The 21,025-nt window shown below is 35.3% G+C and overlaps 1 long non-coding RNA gene across 2 annotated transcripts in view; it reads left to right on the top strand.

The window, feature by feature from the left end:
• The first annotated feature begins 1,551 nt into the window (after positions 1 to 1,551).
• LOC115801636 (uncharacterized) overlaps positions 1,552 to 21,025 on the top strand; it is a 31,749-nt gene continuing 12,275 nt past the window's right edge. Inside the window, exons 1-4 of one of the 2 annotated variants that reach the window (XR_016392728.1) lie at positions 1,552 to 2,180; positions 2,921 to 3,084; positions 7,218 to 7,396; positions 18,367 to 20,445. This is a non-coding gene — a long non-coding RNA (uncharacterized LOC115801636). Of the gene's footprint in view, positions 2,181 to 2,920; positions 3,085 to 7,217; positions 7,397 to 18,366; positions 20,446 to 21,025 lie in introns of those variants that run through there. The other variant, XR_004021950.2, reaches the window with a different exon arrangement.

Raw genomic sequence — 21,025 nt, 5'->3', positions numbered from 1 at the left:
TTTCATTTTGAATGATCTGTCCATTGGTGTAAGTGAGGTGTTAAAGTCCCCCACTATTACTGTGTTACTGTTGATTTCCTCTTTTATAGCTGTTTGTACTTGCCTTATGTACTGAGGTGCTCCTGTGTTGGGTGCATATATATTTATAATTGTTATATCTTCTTCTTTGATTGATCCATTGATCATTATGTAGTGTCCTTCCTTGTCTCTTGTAACATTCTTTATTTTAAAGTCTATTTTATCTGATATGAGTATAGCTACTCCAGCTTTCTTTTGATTTCCATTTGCTTGGAATATCTTTTTCCATCCCCTCACTTTCAGTCTGTATGTGTCCCTAGGTCTGAATTGGGTCTCTTGTAGACAGCATATAGATGGATCTTGTTTTTGTATCCATTGAACAAGACTGTGTATTTGTTTGGAGCATTTTTTTTTTTTAAGATGTTGGGGGTAGAAGTTAATTAATTAATTAATTAATTTTTGCTGTGTTGGGTCATCGTTTCTGTGCGAGGGCTTTCTCTAGTTGTGGCAAGCGGGGGCCACTCTTCATCACGGTGCATGGGCCTCTCACTATCGCGGCCTCTTGTTGCAGAGCACAGGCTCCAGACGCGCAAGCTCAGTAATTGTGGCTCACAGGCCTAGTTGCTCCGTGGCATGTGGGATCCTCCCAGACAAGGGCTCAAACCCTTGTCCCCTGCATTAGCAGGCAGACTCTCAACCACTGCGCCACCAGGGAATCCCCTGGTTGGAGCATTTAATCCATTCGCGTTTAAGGTAATTATTGATATGTATGTTCCTATGACCTTTTTCTTAGTTGTTTTGGGTTTGTTTTTGTGGGTCCTTTTCTTCTCTTGTGTTTCCCACTTAGAGAAGTTCCTTTAGCATTTGTTGTAAAGCTGGTTTGGTGGTGCTGAATTCTCTTAGCTTTTGCTTGTCTGTAAAGCTTTTGATTTCTCCATCGAATCTGAATGAGATCCTTGCCGGGTAGAGTAATCTTGATTGTAAGCTCTTCCCTTTCATCACTTTAAGTATATCATGCCACTCCCTTCTGGCTTGTAGAGTTTCTGCTGAGAAATCAGCTGGTAACCTTATGGGAGTTCCCTTGTATGTTATTTGTCATTTTTCCCTTGCTGCTTTCAATAAGTTTTCTTTGTCTTTAATTTTTGCCAGTTTGATTACTATGTGTCTCAGCGTGTTTCTCCTTGGGTTTATCCTGTATGGGACTCTGCACTTCCTGGACTTGGGTGGCTCTTTCCTTTGCCATGTTAGGGAAGTTATCGAAGTTTCGATAATCTCTTCAAATATTTTCTCGGGTCCTTTATCTTCTCCTTCTGGGACCCCTATAATGCGAATGTTGTTGCATTTCATGTTGTCCCAGAGGTCGCTCAGGCTGTCTTCATTTCTTTTCATTCTTTTTTCTTTAGTCTGTTCCACAGCAGTGAATTCCACCATTCTGTCCTCCAGGTCACTTATCCATTCTTCTGCCTCAGTTATTCTGCTATTGATTCCTTCTAGTGCAGTTTTCATTTCAGTTATTGTATTGCTCATCTCTGGTTGTTTGTTCTTTAATTCTTCTAGGTCTTTGTTAAACATTTCTTGAATCTTCTCGATCTTTGCCTACATTCTTTTTCTGAGGTTCTGGACCATCTTCAGTATCATTATTCTAAATTCTTTATCTGGAAGGTTGCCTATCTCCACTTCATTTAATTGTTTTTCTGGGGTTTTATCTTGTTCCTTCATCTGGTACATAGCCATCTGCCTTTTCATCTTGTCTATCTTTCTGTGAATGTGGTTTTTGTTCCACAGGCTGCAGGATTGTAGCTCTTCTTGCTTCTGCTGTCTGTCCTCTGGTGGATGAGGCCATCTAAGAGGCTTGTGCAAGTTTCCTGATGGGAGGGACTGGTGGTGGGTAGAGCTGACTGTTGCTCTGGTGAGCAGAGCTCAGTAAAACTTTAATCTACTTGACTGTTGATGGGTGTGGCTGGGTTCCCTCCCTGCTGGTTGTTTGGCCTGAGGCAACCCAACACTAGAGCCTACCTGGGCTCTTTGTTGGGGCTAATGACAGACTCTGAGAGGGCTCACGCCAAGGAGTACGTCCCAGAACTTTTGTCACCAGCGTCCCTGTCCCCACGGTGAAACAGAGCCACCCCCCGCCTCTGCACGGGACCCTCCAACATTAGCAGGTAGGTCTGGTTCAGTCTCCTGTGGGGTCACTGCTCCTTCCCCTGGGTCCCGATGCACACACTACTTTGTGTGTGCCCTCCAAGAGTGGAATCTCTGTTTCCTCCAGTCCTATCGAAGTCCTGCAATCAATTCCCACTAGGCTTCAAAGTCTGAGTCTCTAGGAATTCCTCCTCTCGTTGCCGGCCCCCCAGGTTGGGAAGCCTGATGTGGGGCTCAGAACCTTCAATCCAGTGGGTGGACTTCTGTGGTATAAGGGTTTGCCAGTCTGTGAGTCACTCACCCACCAGTTATGGGGTTTGATTTTACTGTGATTGCGCCCCTCGTACCGTCTCATTGTGGCTTCTCCTTTGTCTTTGGATGTGGGGTATCTTTTTTGGTCAGTTACAGTGTCTTCCTGTCGATGACTGTCCAGCAGCTAGTTGTGATTCTGGTGTTCTCACAAGAGGGAGTGAGAGCACATCCTTCTACTCTGCCATCTTGGTTCCTCCTCGAGATACATTAGTTTTTGAACTCGTCATTATTACTAATAAACTGAAAGCTTTGAGAATATTGTCTTGTTTGTTTGCTCATTACCTGAAACTGGCATATCAACTTGCTTATGATAGTGAAACAAAAATATTGGCTAAACTTGAGTCAAAGTGAATTCAAATTGAAATTGCTAGGGCAGAGAAAGGAGGATATAAGTGTAGCTAAATCCTGTGTCCTTTCCAAAGCTACCTCGTTATTCCCTTTCCTACAGGGACTTCCGCAGAGGGAAGATTGCTACCTCTCAACAGTCACCAGCCAATTTTCACTCCTTGGAAGGAAGCAGAGGAAGATGTTTTTCACCACAGCAAGCTGTGTGACTCGACCATAACCTGCCCCACTCTGGACTTGAAAGACCTCCCTCATTTAATGCATCAGGTAACTCAGGCCAGTGGTTCCTGGAATAAGCATTCCTCTGATAATGAGTTTCCTTTATCTGGTAGCTTTTTTTTCTTTTCTTTTTTTTTAAGCAAAGTCTGTGGTTTTACATACTTATATATATTCAAATTACCTTAGTAGTCAAAATCTTAAGTATACATGAGTCTTTCCACACTGTCTGGAAAGGATATTTTTGGATCAGAAATAAATAGCACTTTCCCACAGCAGGAGTTTTCCTTGTGTAGGGAAAGTTTGTTTTCAATTCTAGCAACTCTGTGTGTTGTATTCTATACTCACATTTTACTCAGGCCAAAGTGCCTTTTGGTGGAGAACATTGCAGCAGATGGTGATTTTTTCAGCCTGATAAATGGCAATTTGGTACAGTCAGAACTTCTTATTTGTCTGTGGTGGAATAAAGGGTCCAGGTCTAATAGAATTCTCCTAAATTATTGGTCGAGACATTTCTGTTAGCTTCATTGTGCATTTATCTTTGCCTGAGTTTAGGAATTAAGTCCATTTCCTGGGAACTGCTTAAGTTAGTAAGAAGTAGTGTTGCAGGAAGGGGGACCCCTTCCAGGGCCCGAGAGTGGGCTCTTTTCTAACACTTGGAAATGAATTGTCCGAGGAGACACACATGCTGACAAAGCAAGAGACTATTGGGAAGGGGCACCCGGGTGGAGAGTAGGAGGGAAAGGGAACCCAGGAGAACTGCTCTGCCACATGGCTTGCAGTCTCAGGTTTTATGGTGATGGGATTAGTTTCCCGGTTGTCTCTGGCCAATCATTCTGACTCAGGGTCCTTCCTGGTGGCGTGGGCATCACTCAGCCAAGATGGGTTCCAGTGAGGAGGATTCTGGGAGGTTGGTAGGACACATGGACTGGCGTTCCCTTTTGACCTTTCCTGAATTCTAGTTGGTGGTGGCTTCTTAGTTCCATGTTCCTTACCAGGACCTCCTGTCATAAAACAACTCATGCAAATGGTTACCTGGCCAGGGTGGGCAGTTTCAGTCAGTGGTTCCCCTAAGAGTAGTACTTTTCAATCCGTTTTTTTGTTGTTGTTAATTTAAGATGGCCACAGACTTTGTATTTTGATAAAAATACATAGTTCCATTATATTTCTTTATACTCTGGTTGTATGTGAGGTTTTCTGTAACTTTTATTAATATGGTTCACCAATGACTTTCTCAAGTTGCAATTTTATGGTGTGTAGGAGATTGGCTTGCAATTGAGTTGTGTGTGAGGTTTGGTTGTATGTGAGGTTTTCTGTAACTTTTTCTGTAACTTTTATTAATATGGTTCACCAATGACTTTCTCAAGTTGCAATTTTATGGTGTGTAGGAGATTGGCTTGCAATTGAGTTGTGGGTATCATACCTAGCATATTTAGTTGCCTTTTTTTCATGTCAACAAACCATTGCTCTGTCTCAAGAAAGACAATTTCCCATGGATCTGAATGACTGATTAGAACAACAGTCACAGGGATAACAAATGACGCAGTCCTATTTAATACTTTAGACTGCTCAATATAATTGGAAAAAATGTCTTAATTATAATATTTGCTTTTCAAATGCCAATTTGGGACATAAATATTGGTAACCATAGAACCTCAAAATTATGTGATGAACCCAAAAGGCTTAATGATCCCAAGGGAAAAAGTGGTTTTATAACCACATAGAATCTAGTACAATGGATATCGTTTAGTGTATAATAGAGATTATTAAGGTTATTTGTGAAATAGGTACCTCCTCTCTGCCCTCACTTTTTTTCATTTTTGCATTTTCCCTCCTAACTAGCTGTGTGTGTGGAGTGGGTTGTCCCTGGATTCTGTGTAAACTGCTTTCAGTATGTCTGTACACAGGGAGGGGCTATTAATCTTAGGTAAATCGTAAATATCCTATGCTTTCTTCTTCTCAAACCTTAGCAAAAGAAAAGCAAAAACCAAAAAGAGCTGGAGAGCCATATTCTGCCTTGAATATGATCTGTATGTTTTCCAGCCCCCAAACATTCTCTCCATGATGCTTACCTGTCCTTCATGAGTGAGTAGTGAGTCACAGGTACAAAAACCTAAGAATAAATCACACTGGGAGAAGCTGGTCAAGGATCCCTGCATAGTTACCATGTAGAAGAAAAGCAATTCTTTCCATTTCTAGAAAATATTTCTTTAATTTCCTCCCTTATATTATGAAGTGATTGGGTGAATTAATCTGTAAATCCCTTCGGGAGCAAGCTTTCTAATTTTCTTTTAAGAACCTTTATTGTTATGTAAGAATATCTCATTAAGCTTTACCTTTCCTGGGGAGCAAGAAGGCAGCCGGTGATAATGAAATATTTGTAAAAGGTATGCTTTTTACCAATGAAAATAAAAAGGTGTTAAATACACTTTTAAATAAGCATTTTCTTAAAATCAGGAGTTGAGTGAGCATCTGCTCGATTTCCTTTCTAGAGCTTTTAATGGCAATTTCTCCTCTTATAAGGAGGCAATATGAAATGCATTGACATTATTAAGCCTGCTAAAGCCTATTCCCAAATTCAGGACTTATCTGGTAAGCTGACTAAAGAACAATTTCCCTTTTGATTAGAGTCAATTTTATAGAAATTTCTCATCTCTTTGAGTTTTAATATCTTGTGTTTATCATTTTTATTCAAGACTCTAAAGTAGGATGCTTTTTTGTAGCCTTCAGGCAGAGATATTATAAGCAAGATGAAGAGTGAAATCAAATTCTTGTTGTATATTAAAAGCCTAACCATGTTTGAAAATGCTTCATCACCCGAAATGGTGTTCTTGAACAAAACACCATAGTGGATGTTAAATTTGCATTCCTTTAAATTCTAATTTGTGATTTTCAAGTTATCTTTCTTGTCTTTCACATATAAACATGCTTTCCCCATTGTATATCAAGTGCTTTTGCCATATATTCATAAAATGTTGGTAAAAATTCAGGCAGTATGTATGGTTTTCTTTATCTCTTAGGATTATACTCCCTTTATAACTCTTACAGTGTAACTCTTTAAAAATAAATTCAAGAAAAGGTTATAATGGATTGCCAGTGATGTACATGAAAAGCCTGTTCCCTTCAGCACTGTCATTTTACTTCTCAAAAAGTCAATGTTACAGGATGGTGTATCTATATGTCTATCTATATTAAAAACTTGGTAAGTACAGTTTAATAAATACACATAGCTATTAATCATTTCAGTGGTACTGTAAATGAGTATTGATGAAAGAACTTGTACTTTTGTGATGGTATGATTTTCTTTATAACTGGAACCAGACCATACGAATTTTCTATGAATTGTATTTTGAAAAAATATGACTTGGAGAATTTTGTCATCTATATGAATCTATTTAATTATAGTCTATTTTTAACCGTGTACTATGATATTTTTGTACCACAATTTAATGAACAATTCTGCGAGTGGATGTTTAGTCAATCTCCAAGGTTTTTTAAAAAAATATTATAAAAATGGAATGTATTATTCTTTGTGTGCAGACTTTCCAAGATATCTTAAGGAAGCATTTCTGAGTTTATATGCATTTAAACATAAATATATATTGTGATAGTGTTTTCCAAAAATGTTGCACCAGTGTTCATGAGCATTTTCCAATTTGACCAATTCTGATCAGATATATCAAATGTATCTATTTTTCTTCATTTTGTAGTGTGGTGGAAGAAATAAATAAATTCATTTGATTTTACTCTTCAGATCACATTTGAGATTAATTTTTATGTACTCTTTTGTGATTTGTCCCTAGTTTTTTTAATTTGTTTAATATTATGTAATCAAATGCATTAGTCTGTTCCTTTATGATTCCTTCATCTTGTAGCTTTTTAAATGGATTTTAAATGGATCTTCCTTATAAGCATATTTTCTTTTGCAATATTGAAGTTTTATATTTTACACTTAGAATCTGAAATTTATTTAGGTAATAAAAGGTAGATTTTGAAACCATTTTTCTTCTAGAAGCTTAAAAGTTTGGCTCCACTACTTTGGTCTATGATCCACTTAAAGTTAATTTGTGAAATAAGGGTTAAGCTTTTTCTTTTTCTTCTTTTTTTCATGTGGGTATCCATTTTTTCCAGCACTATTTATTGAAAATATTTTTCTTTTTCCACTGGCAACTGTGTCAAAAAAGGAGCAAAACGAGGAGGAGGAAGAGAACAAGAAGATGCCTGTGGGGAGGATGGCCCTGGGTACTGGAAAAGGGATGAGCCTGTTCTGTAGTGAGCACACAAATGTGCACGTGTAAAAAAAAAGCAAAGAACTAAACAAACACACACAAAATACCTTTAAAACTGGTGAAACGTGAATCAAGTAAGTAGATTGTATCAATGTGACTATTCTGGCTATGATATTATACTGTGCTTATACAATACGTTTCTAGTTCAGGAAACTGGGCAGTACTATGTGGGATCTTTCTGTGTTAGTTCCTACAAGTACACGTGAGTCTACAATTTTCACAAAATAGAATGTCCAAATTATTTGTGAAAACATTCTAAAAGAAAGGTTAATATTTGTCACAAAAGTAACTTTAGAGATTCCTAAATCCTTGAAATGAAATTCAGGGATTATATGAATAAAATATGGGTTTATCAATGACCATAACAGTGATAGTAGAGTGAAACAAATTTTTCAAATCAAGACCTATTAAATAAACAGGTAACAATTAGAGGAGGAACTGTTACTAATCTTCCCAATGATCTCATTTGCTAGAGTAACCTTTTTCATCTCTGAAGAATGACCCAAAAGGTACAGTAGAGGGTGAAGGTCAGCAGGAGTTAGTTAAGACTTTCATAAAGCAGGCTAATGACCAGTTAAATTCCATAAGAGGAGATACTTACTCCACATCTCCATGCAGCATTGGTTTGATTATTAGACCCTGCAGTCAATTAGTTCAAAACACCTATTCAGTAAAAAGCTATTAAACCAGTTGTGCACATAAATGGGATGGATAAAAAATTCAGTTGCCACAAAAAGTAATGACATGATTAATTAGGGTTCTATTTCCATTTCAGTTATTGAAACTTATCGTTTTGAGCAAAATCTTCTGTCTTCAGGAAGTTTATAAGATGCCTGGAAAAACGATAGTACAACCAGTTTCCATGAGAAATTAAAAAAAATAGGCATATCACCATATCCATGAAAATGCTCCAGGAAGGTAGATTACCATTCAGACAAGACCAAAGATGAAGTGAAGATAGTAGGTTCTCTCTTTCTGATTGTGTTCAGTCACAGATGTAAAATGTGTAATCATAACAGTAATATAAATTTGGCCTGGAATGTTCAATCATAACAGTAATATAAATTTGGCCTGGAATAATTCTAAATTGTTTTAAACATGTAGATTGTATCAAAAAAGGTCCTTCTTAATTGTATTTTTAAAAGGGAGAACTTTACAGCTGGATGGACTCAGTAATAATCTATTAACTCTAGCCCCAAACTACATTTGAAAAAGAGGCATAGATATATTAGTGTTGCAGTTCAGACTACAACCCCCTCCCCTTTTTATAAATTATGCTATACTTTACTTTGCAGAGTGCTATTACTTCATTTGGTTTTTAGGACATTCCTGGGAAATAGTCAAAGGAAGCATTCTGACTCTTATTTATATTGTTTAGGAAAAGGAAACTCAGAATTAGTGACTATAGAATGTGTCACAGTGGTACTAGCAGAGCCAGAGCTTGGATCCAGCATTTTTTCCATGTACAATACTCTAGGGTAGAACCTTGTTTTCCTATAATAAGCAGTGCCATTATTATGCCTCTTGTAGTTGGCAGAATAATGGTTCCCCAAAACATGTCCATTTCTAATCTTTAGCATCTGTGGATATGTTATCTTACATGGCAAAAGAGATTTTGTAAATTTGATTACATTCAGGATCCTGAGATGGGATATTATTCAGCATTATCTGAATAGGTTCAGTATAAGCACAAGGGTTCTTTTAAGAAAAAAGGGAGGCAGAAGAGTCAGAATCAGAGGAGATGTGATTAATGGAAGCAGAGATCTGAGTGATGTGGGGCTGGGAGCCGAGGAATGCAGGTGGCCTCTAGAATTTGGATAAGGCAAGAAAAACAGACTGTTTCCTAGAGCCTTCAGAATGAACACTTTGATTTGAACCCAGTACAGCCCCGTTCAGACTTCTGACCTCCAGATTTGAGAGTAAATTTGTATTGTTTTAGCCACTAAATTTTTAATAATTCGTTATAACAGCAATAGGACACTATTACAAAATTCTTGAGATAATGCTTCTTGTAAATAAATACCTCAATAATTTTGCTCTCTATATAATATTTTGATGAGAAATTTGTCTCAATAGAAAACCATGAAAAAAATCTAATATTTTCATCTTGATTTGTGTTTTTCTTTCTCTTGGCTTCTTTCATTTCTTAAATCAAACCTTTTTTTCCCCCATTAATCATACCTAAGAAATGTATTTTCCATGTTCTTAATACCCTTCCAGTTTTTAAAATTATTTCTGGGTAATTTTATAAAAAGGGAGGATTATCCTTTCATCGTAGTATGACAGGTTACTGAATTGTGTGTTGTTACAACTTTCTATCAGCAGATGCCAGTATGGCACGGTATGCTAAGAACCTTAATCCTGGGTTCACTATAACGTGAGATGTGAGTATTAATTTTATATAGTCACACTCACATGTATAAAAACATTGCTTTATTTTAAATTACTAAGATTTGTTTTCTTATGGGCCTCCATTATATTTTGTCTAGGCATTAGTCAAGTGGCACTAATTCTGGTCATATCTGTTAAAAGACTATTAATACAAGGTTTGTTAACCGTGAATTTGTGTCACACCCCCTTTGCTCCTGACATGGCATGGAAGTGCCAGGAATGTTTATGCAGTGTCCTGGATTCAAAGATGTCTGAGGTCAACATCAGTTGAATTATAAAGAGCAACTCACTGTAAAATGTTAAAGGACTGTATAGTAATTCCTGGAGTGCAGGACCTTTATTGAACTTATCCTGTCCCAACATGAAGCACTATATGTTTGCTGGGAAAATAAATGGTAGTATAAATGGACCATGGTACAACTCTCTGTACTCTTCAATTCATATTCTATTATATTTTTTAAGTGAACATTTGTAGATTCTCCCTAAGGATTTGAGGAGGAGTGAACATGAGATATTCAGTGTCCTCAGTAATTGAACATATTAATGCATTCTAAAGAGTAAAAAGCCCAAGTTCAGTTTTTTTCTTGTTCAGTCACCATGAAACTATGCTTGATTTCCTCTCAAGGCCATTTTTTAAAAAGTAGGTAGTATTTATTGGGTCACTCAGTTTTTCTGCTCTTAAAAAATATTCAGCTATAAAATTTGGACATAAATTATAATCCTTTAATTCACCCAGAAAGATGTGAGTGAAAAAACTCCCAACTTTTATGGAAAAATATATTACTATCTTTATCTTGAATAGAAATTATATATAAGGAATAAAAAAGACAAAAATATCTTATTTGAAAAATATTTAAATTACCCTTCCTCCCATGCATAAACAAAATATATCTGGTAAGAAAATTTATTATTATATTTGGGTTTAATTCATCGGGCCATTTAATATACCAGCTGACATGGACTTGTAATATGTGCCAACTCAGCATTCATTCCTTATAAAAAATTACTGTATTGAGGTATGATTGATTTATTAAAAATTATACTTAAAATAGATAACCAGCAAGGACCTACTGTACAGCACAGGGAACTCTACTTAATATTCTGTAATAATCTAAATGGGAAAAGAATTTGGAAAAGAATAGATATATGTGTAACTGAATCACTTTGCTGTACACCTGATACTAACACAACATTGTAAATCAACTATACTCCAATATAAAAGAAAAATAAAATAAATTATACATATTTATGTATACAACTTTATGAATTTGGAGATAAGTATCCATTCATGAAACCATCACCACAATCTATGCTATAAGCATATTCATCACCTTCAAAAGTTGTCTTGTGTTATTATTTTTGTTGGTGTTTATGATAAGAACACTTAATATAAGATCTACCTTCTTAGAAAAATTTTAGGTATACAGTACAGTATTGTCAACTCTAGGAACTATGCTGTAAAGCAGATCTCTGGGACTTACTCATTTTGTCTACATGAACTCTTTGACTAATGCCTCTTCCTTTTCCTGAGGCAGTGTTTATTCTTAACCTATAGGCTGTGCACATCTTTCAAACATCTAGAGAACCCAGTGTTAAATTATATCTGTTTCATGCTGTTTACCTTCAGTTATCTTCTGTGCTTTTATGAGCTCATTGACTGCTCTAAATCAAATCACTTAAATATTCTTACAAATATCCACTTGCCTACTCATCTGGAACTCGTTAATATTTATGTTGAGAGAATTATGAAACCTTTAGTTCATTGACATTATGATTTATAACACCTTGAGGCGTGACGGAAATTACAATAACTTAGTTGTTACCATAAAGCATTATATCTTCAATGCAGACGTCAACATTTTTGCAGTTAATACTTCGTCGTTTTTTTTCCCTTAGTGATAGACTTTGTAAACTTTAGATGAATCAGTATACAAAAATCCCTTGTTTCCTGAGAGCAAATCTCACTTTCATACCCCTAGATTAACAGGATTACATTTTAAAATTTTCAGTTAACCCCACATACATGGACTCATGTCAGTAATACTGATGATATGGCCAAGAGTATTAGTACTTTAGTATCAAGGCTACATAATATAATATTCACACTGGGGAAAAAATTTCCAAAGTTTAAAGTATACGGAAATTAAAATTATACTTTAAAAGGTGTTGCTCAGAGCTACCAAAAGGAAGAAACGCTAAAAATCACATAGTGTTAAGCAAATATAAGTCCAATAGCTAATGAGTGATCTTGGCATTCCAATCTGTGAAATTTTCAGTATATTCATAATAATGAGAAGTGATAATGCTGAAAGAGTCTCTCTAAATTGAACATGGTACAGGAACCCATGTGTTCTACAAAGCATAAAAATACCTATTGACTATATAATCCTTAATGTACATTTTTAAACTTACTAATTCACAGGTTCTTTTAATGCATATAGGTGATTAGGGAAAATGTTTATCAGGATAATGTGAGTTAAATAGATGCCTCTAAATATATCAAAAGCATGTTCTATGTCCAGGTCCACTCAAATTAAAGGTCTAAATTTACATTTTAATTTTCAAATGAGGACACAGCTCAAATAAATTTGATTACCTATTAAGTTGCACACTCCAAATGCCACATTATTCAACAATTTTAAAACCTAGTTATATACATAAATTTTACTCCTCCAAAGGATTTCTTTAAACATTTTCTAGCTCCAGTTTGAGTCGTATATGTATATGACATATTCTACGTATTTATTCGTTTTATTAGAAAGTTTAAAAACGTATATAGATCTACATTATGTAGTTTACCTAACCCATTTTGCAACCTCTCTTCTAGGAATATAATATGGAAAATAAGCAAGTCATTAAGTAAATATTTTAGTTGCAATTCAGACAAATGGAAATGTATGATTCAATAGGACGTGGAGGAGGTAGACATCAGCTATCAGAAGATAACATTTGTAAATATTTATGTACCCAACATAGAAGCCCCTACATGTATTAAGCAAATAACAACAAACCTAAAGGGAGAAATAGCAATGCAATACAGTAATATTAGGGGACTTTAATACCTCATACATCAATGGATAAGTCATCTAGCCAAAAAAATAAGGAAACACAGCCTTTAACAGCACACTAGACCAGGTAGACTAAACATACATACAGCACATTCCATCCAAAAGCACCAGAATACACATTCTTCACAAGTGCACATGGAACATTCTCCAGAATAAATCATATGTTAGGCTATGAAGCAAGCCTTAAAACATTTAAAAGGACTGAAATCATACCAAGCAACTCTTCTGACCACAGTGTTGTGACACTAGAAATCAATTATAAGAAGAAGACTGGGAAATTCACAAATATGTAGAGATTAAACAACATGCTACTGAACAACCAATGGGTAAAAAAGAAATTTAAGGGGAAATCAAAAAATATCTTGAAACAAAAGAAAATTGGACACATACCAAAACCTATGGTATGAAGCAAAGTAGTTCTAAGAGAAAAGTTCATAGCAGTAAGTGCCTTCCTCAAGAAAAATCTCAAACAAGCTAACTTCACACCTCAAGGAATTAGAAAAAGAACAAATGAAGCCTAAAGTTAATAAAAGATAGGAACTAATAGAAATCAGAGCAGAAATAAATGAAATAGAGCTTAAAAAGACAAAACCCTAAACTTCAGGCTAGACCCACCAAAAAAAAAGCGGTGGCGGGGGGGGAGAGACGACTCAAAATCAGAAGTGAAATCAGAGACATTACAATAGATACCACAGAAATACAAAGGATCATAAGAGACCACAACAATTATACACCAACAAGTTGGGCAACCTAGAAGAAATGGATAAATTCCTCAGACATACAGCCTACCAAAACTAAGTCACAAAGTAATCTGAACAGATCAATTACTAGTAAGTAGACTGAATCAGTAATCAAAAACCTCCACAACAAATAAAAAAAACAACAGTCCAGGATGAGATGGCTTCACTGGTGAATTTTACCAAACATTCAAAAAAGAATTAAATCTCTACTCTTCCAAAAAAAAAACAAGAAAAAATACCAGAAGGAACAGTGCCTAGCTCATTTTGTAAGAACACCATTATCCTGATACTAAGACCAGAGAAGGATGACACAAGAAAATTACAAGCCAATATCCATGATGAACACAGATGCAGAAAACCTCAACAAAATATTAGCAAATCAAATTCAGCAATACATTTAAAGGATAATACAATTTGATCAAGTGGGCTTTATTCCAGGGATGCAGGGATGATTCAACATCTGCAAAAAATCAATGTGGTGCACCACGTTAACAAAATAAAGGATACAGAATTATATGATTATCTCAATACATGTCAAAAAGGCGTTTGACAAAAGTCAGCATTCATTTGATAGAAATACTCAACAAAGTGGGCATAAAAGGAATGTACCTCAACACCATATATGACGAGTCCACAACTAACACCATACTTAATGGTAAAAAGCTAAAAGCTTTAAGATCAGAGACAAGACAAAAATGCCCACTCTCATCAATTTTATTCAATACAGTATTGGAAGTCCTAGCCAGAGTAATTAGATAAGTACAAGAAATAAAAGACATCCAAATTGAAAAGGAAGAGATAAAACTATCACTATTTGCACATGACATGGCATGCTATAGAGAAAACCCTAAAGACACGATGGAGAGACCATTAGAACTAATCAAAAATTGCAGGATACATAAAATATACAAGTATCTGCTTGCATTTCTATATGCTAATGATGAACTGTCAGAAAGAAATGAAGAAAACAATCCCATTTACAATTGCATCAATAAGAATAAAATTCCTAGGAATATATTTACCAGGGATGTGAAGTAACTGTTCTTTGAAAACTGTAAGACATTGATGAAAGAAATTGAAGAAAACACAAATAAATAGATATTCCACGCTTATGAATTGGAAGAATTAATACTGTTATTGTGTACATACTACCCAAAGCAATCTACAGATCAATGCAATCCCTATCAAAATTCCAGTGGCATTTTTTCAGACATAGAACAAACAATCCCCAAATTTGTACGGATCCACAAAGACCTCAGATAGAAAAAAGCAGTCTTGAGAAAAAAGCTTGAGGTATCATGCTCCCTGATTTCAAACTATATCACAGAGCAAGAGTAAGCAAAACAGTATGGTACCAGCACAAAAACAGAAGGATAGATCAACGGAACAGAATAGATAGCCGAGAAATAAACCCACACTTATGGGGTCAATTATTTTAGGAGAAAGGAGCCAAGAATATACAGTGGGGAAAAGACCATCTCTTCATTAAATGGTGTTCAAAACTGGGCAGCCACATGCAAAAGAATAAAATTGGACCACTATCTTATACCATACACAAAAATTAAAATGGTTTAAAGACTTGAATTTAAGACATGACACCTTAAAACATAGGTGTTAAGCTCCGTGACATCAGTATTAGTGATGATTTTTTTGGATTTGACACTGAAAGCAAAAGCAACAAAATAAAAAATATGAGAGACTACATCAAGCTAAAAACCTTCTGCACAGAAAAGGGAACCATCAGCAAAATGACAAATCAACATAAAGAATGGGAGAAAATATTTGCAAATCATATAACTGATAAGGGGTTAATATTCAAACTATATAAAAAACTCATACAACTCAATAGCCAAAAAGCAATCTGATTAAAAAAATGGGCGGAGGATCTGAATAGACACTTTTCAAAAGACATACAAATGGCCAACACATACATGAAAAGGTGCTTAACATCATTAATCAGTAGGGAAATGCATTTCCAAATCACAATGAGATATCAATTTACACCTGTTAGAATGACTATCATCAAAAAGAGATGACAAGTGTGATGGTATGGAGAAAAGAGAACCCTTAAGTACTGTTCATGGTAATGTAAATTGGTGCAGCCACTATGCAAAATTATGTGGAAGTTTCACAAAAAATTAAAAATAGAACCATATGATCCAGCAATTCCACTTCTTGGTATTTATGCAAAGAAAACAGGAACATTAACTCAAAAGGAGCATGTACCCTCATGTTCATTAAGGCATTATTTACAATAGCCATGACATGGAAACAACTTAAACATCCATCAACAGACAAATGGATAAAGAAAATGTGATTATATACATATATACACACACATTCATACATATATACACACAATGGAATATTATACAGCCATAAAAAGGAATAAAATCTAGCTACTTGCTACATGTATGGACCTTGAGGGCATTATGCTAAATGAAATAAGCCAGGCAGAGAAAGACAAATACCTTATGATCTCACTTACATGTGGAATCTTTAAAAAAAAAATGAAACAAATTTAAAAAATCAAGCTCACAGATACAGAGGACAGATTGGTGGTTGTCAGAGGTGAAGAGTTGAGGGGGTGTGTGGCTGAAATGGATGAGGGGAGTCAAAGGGTACAAACTTCCAGTTATAAACTACATAACAGGGATATAGTATACAACACAGCGACTATATTTAATAATACCATATTGTACATTTAAAAATAACTATAATAATACCATATTGTACATTTAAAAATAACTAGTAGAGTGGATGTTAACTAAACTTACTGTGGTAATCATTTGCTCTTATACAAATCATTACACTGTACCTCTAAAACTAACATGCTATGTCTACTATACCTCAAAAAAATGGTATTTGGGCAGGAAGCAAAAAAGAGGGAGATAGAGAAAACTCTGCTGTCTTTATTTTATTTTTTAAAAAATATTTTTTATTTATTTTTGGCTGTGCTGGGTCTTAGCTGCAGCACGTGGGATCTTTTTAAGAAGTCTGCACGATGTCTCTTTTTATAAGGACACTAACCCTCTCCTATCAGAGCCCCACCCTTATGACCTTATTTAATATTAATTACCTCCTTATAGGCCCGATTTTCATATATAGTTACACGGAGGGTTAAAGCTTCAAAATATAAATTTTAGGAGGACACAATTCAGTGTATAGCACTGGTTATGAAATTGTATGTTGGTCCTTATTTCATACCATTATTTTGTGGGATTGTTTATCTGTAAGTTTTATGTTTGTCCCCTTAAAGGTATTATTTTCTTCTTTATGCTCTTTGAATATTTCCTTCTTTTTAAAAAAATATTACAAATATGTCAATTTTAGTTAATAGCAAATGCATAAATGTAAGATAGCATATAAATAAATGAGCAAGGAGGTGGGTGAACTTTATTTTTAAAAATTTTTATTGAGGTATGCTTGATGTACTTGAGGTATACTTGAGGTATACTTGATGATTATCTGTTTCAGGTATACAACATTGATTCACAAATTTTAAAGGTTATACTCCATTTATAATTTATAAAATATTGCCTACATTCCCTGTGCTGTACAATATATCCTTGTAGGTTATTTATTTTATACATAGTAGTTTGTACCTCTTAACCCCTTGCCCCTATTTGCCCCTCTCTGCTTCCCTTTCCCCCCTAGTAACCACTAGTTTGTTCTCTGTGACACTTTTTTTTTTAAGATTTTTTTTTTGATGTAGACAATTTTTAAAGTCTTTATTGAATTTGTTACAATATTGCTTCTGTGTTATGTTTTGGTTTTTTTGGCCACGGGGCATGTGGGATCTTAGCTCCCTGACCAGGGATAGAACCCGCACCCCCTGCAATAGAAGGTGAAATCTTAACCACTGGACTGCCAGGGAAGTCCCAAGACTGTTTCTTTTTGTCTTCACTAGTTTAGTTTTTAGATTCCACATGTAAGTGATATCAAACAGTATTTGTCTTTCCATGCCTGACTTATTTCACTAAGCATAAATACCCTCCGAGTCCATCCATGTTGTTGCAAATGGCAAAATTTCATTCTTTTTTGTGGCTGAATGATATTCATTATCATACATATATATCTTTATCCACATCTTCTTTATCCATTTATCTGTTGATGGACACTTAGGTTGCTTCCAAGGTTGCTTCCATATCTTGGTTATTGTAAATAATGCTGCTATGAACATTGGGGTACATTTATCTTTTTGATTAGTGGGGTTTTTTGAATATAGAACAAAAATTTTAATTTCAAAAGAAATCTAAGTTATACAAGAAAAATTACCTAATCACCTTGTTGCCCCAAATCATGCTTCAGCACAACTCAGCCCCACGTGGGGCAGCAGAACTTGAAGGGTTACAGACATGTAAGCACTGGCGTTTGATTGCCTATGTGGTCGGCCTCAGCATTAAAGACACTTTACCCTTACAGATTTACTAAAACACTCTGAAAAATATTCCAAGTGTCATAATAACCTTACCTATCAAGGTAATGATTTCATGAACATTATTATATTGTCAAATTCCTACTGACAACATTATTATTGTACGGGAGCTTAACTGTATAAGGAAATATATTTTGACACTGATATCTTATTAAAGTATTCTGATCCTAAAAAAACCAACCTTTTTCTTTCTTAAACACTGCAGTTTTATACATCAGAGGCAGCAGAACAATGTTATTATCCTTTTGTCATTATTTTGTTTTCTTTAGCTTTCTCTGAGCTAGTAGCTAATGAGTTGGTCACTCGACTGTCTCCCCAAGGGCACAGCACTGGTCTAAGAGCCATCTAGAGGAGTAGTGGTTAGGCATTCCCTTCCCAATATGATGGAGGTTTTTACTTTATTCCAGCAGGAAATGTCAGGAGATACAGCCCTTCGAGACTATAAATTGGATGTCGGCACCTATCCATCTTCTCTGATGGAATAAACCTGCAATTTTGACTCAGCTCACCTTGCAATCCATTGATTTTCCTACCTGTTTCTAAGAAAAGTTAGTATATCTTATTGCTGCTAGCTGCTTAGCCTTTGCCTGATAGGAGACAGTGGAATTCCCACTTGCCTTCCCATATTTTTGAGAATTTCAAGCTTGAGATTTGTCTTCTAAGATCCAACTATATATAGGTTCACTTGAGTATGGTGTGTCTCCAGAGAGGGTGATAGGAAAATAAATCCAGAAACAGACATTAAGGACTTTACTCCATTTTTTTTGTACTTATGATAAATATATTTTAGTTTTATATTAGAGTATAACAATACTATCCATAATTTTGTTGTTGAACTTACATAAAAATTATCTTAAAGTGAGTTAGGCCTATTTTGTAAAGGATCAATGATTATTTTTGTTGTTCTTGTTAAACTGGGAAGAGAGGAAGGTTTAGGGATCTGCTGTGACCTGGAGAAACCCTAATAGGGCTTTATGTATCACCAGCACAACCCTGCTTTAGATGGCCCTCAAAAGTTAAGTTATTCATCAATGTATTCAGTAAGGTTTTGTTGAGTGCTAAATGTGTGCTATGCACTGTTTACTTGTGCTAATCATTGTCATGGAATCACAAAGTTAAATATATTACCTGCAACTGAGAGGTTTGTAATCAAGAATCTGTAAGCAGGCATAAGACTAAATTGTGCAGTAAAATGTTAGAAATGCTATGTAAAATGTAGGTAGATGGAGCAATGGGAGTTCAAAAGAGGGAGCGATGACACCTTTAATTACATTTGAAATTTGAGGGAATATGAGTAATGTCTACAAAATAGGCACCTGTCAAACTTGCTTAGATGCTAGAAGAATAGCTTCAAGGTTTACGGGGAGCCAGCCTGCAGAGAAGTGAAGTATATCCCAGGAGTAGGAAGCTGGGGAGGTCAGGATCAGTTCTCTAGAGTAGTTAAGGTCTGGATGTAGGCATGTTTCAAAAATTACAGTTTATTATATCTAGTACATGGTTGAAGGCCACTAGTCAACAGGTAAGAATTGGCCAGATCAGGAAGCACCAGCCTGGCTGTTCAAAATTACACTAACGTACACTAGGCATGAAGGACATCATGAATCTCAAGTCGAAATATTTCTCCAGATATTTTAATACAATATTTAGAAATACTGGACTGTCCTAGAACTTTGTAACCTTTAGTAAAGGGAGAGAGAGAATACCCATGCAGGCTTTCATCCTTTACTGTCATAAGGAAAGCTGGCTTATTTGATACCCAAAAGAAATGGAAAAACTCTGGTGGATGAACATTTTAGGTATAGTGAGGTGTTAGTTGAGCTCATTTTACAACTAATTTTTATTTAAAATAAAAAGAATAGGGAATTCCCTGGTGGTCCAGTGGTTAGGACTCCATGCTCTCACTGCTGAGGGCCTGGGTTGAATCCCTGGTCGGGGAACTAAGATCCCACAAGCCGTATGGCGCCGTCAAAAAAAAAAAAAATGAGAGAAAATAATAGCTAAGTTTTCATAAAGTATCACTTATCCTCTGTGTTGCATGTATGAAGAAGATATTCTAGAATTTTTGAAATTATTCTATTATGCTTAAAGCAAATGACAAATGCCCCATGTGACTATTGATACATCATAAATATAATCACTGAACTTCAATCATTTTTTTCAAATATTGCTTTTAAGAAGAAAACTTTCCTAGAGCCAGATATTGGCAAATAATTAAATTCGAGAAATATACATCTAGTATATGGTTATACTGGATATATAATACGTTATTATAATTATTATTTTATAAATTTACCTTGACCCTAAATAATATCTTTACACTTAGGATAGATTTGTAAAATTGCCTTTGTGTCTATAAAAATGGTACAGTAGAACTTTGTCAGTTCAGCCAAGGTGGTTAGATATCTACTTTCATGATCATTAACTTCATTTCCCAAATAAACAAAATACTTGGAAAAACTAATGAAATTATGCCTACTTAGTAATCATTTGCCTGGCTATCTGATCACCTTTCAGAATTGAGAAACTCAAGTAACTATCCATCTTACATATAGAGTAATTGTACTTTGAATGTGTCTCTAGAGCAGAACTCTAGTAATTAACCACCTTTTTTGGCACACTGCTTTTTTTCAGCATGTTTGTCTTCAAAGCAGAACTAAAATTAAAATGACATCATTTTCAGTTTAGTATTTTATTTCTGAAATAGTCTGTAGCAATTAACTTACAGAGTACAGGACAGTCAATGTGCTAGAATACTCATGCCATGTTAATGCATACTCTTTTATTAACTTCATTTTATATCTCTGTATAAAAATATTAATTACTATTTACATAAAGCTTTATGTTTGAGTGTTTTATAACATTTTGATTAGGTATTTCTCAAGCAAGTCTTAAAATTAGGCTTATATCACTCTATCCATTTTATTGAGTTGTTTACAGTCTTTATCTTCATGTCGCCACTGACTCCAAGAAAACATTTGGCAATGACTTACACACCAGTGAGTGAGTGCACAAAACAGGCTAAGACAAAACAAACATATGTCTCTGGTCTAATCTGCACATCTAACT

This window comes from Delphinapterus leucas, chromosome 3 (genome assembly GCF_059928025.1).
Source record: "Delphinapterus leucas isolate spDelLeu-1000000601 "Yukka" chromosome 3, BTC_Dleu_Yukka2, whole genome shotgun sequence".
NCBI classification, from domain to species: Eukaryota; Metazoa; Chordata; class Mammalia; order Artiodactyla; family Monodontidae; genus Delphinapterus; species Delphinapterus leucas.
This window is presented reverse-complemented; position numbering and strand designations above follow the sequence as displayed.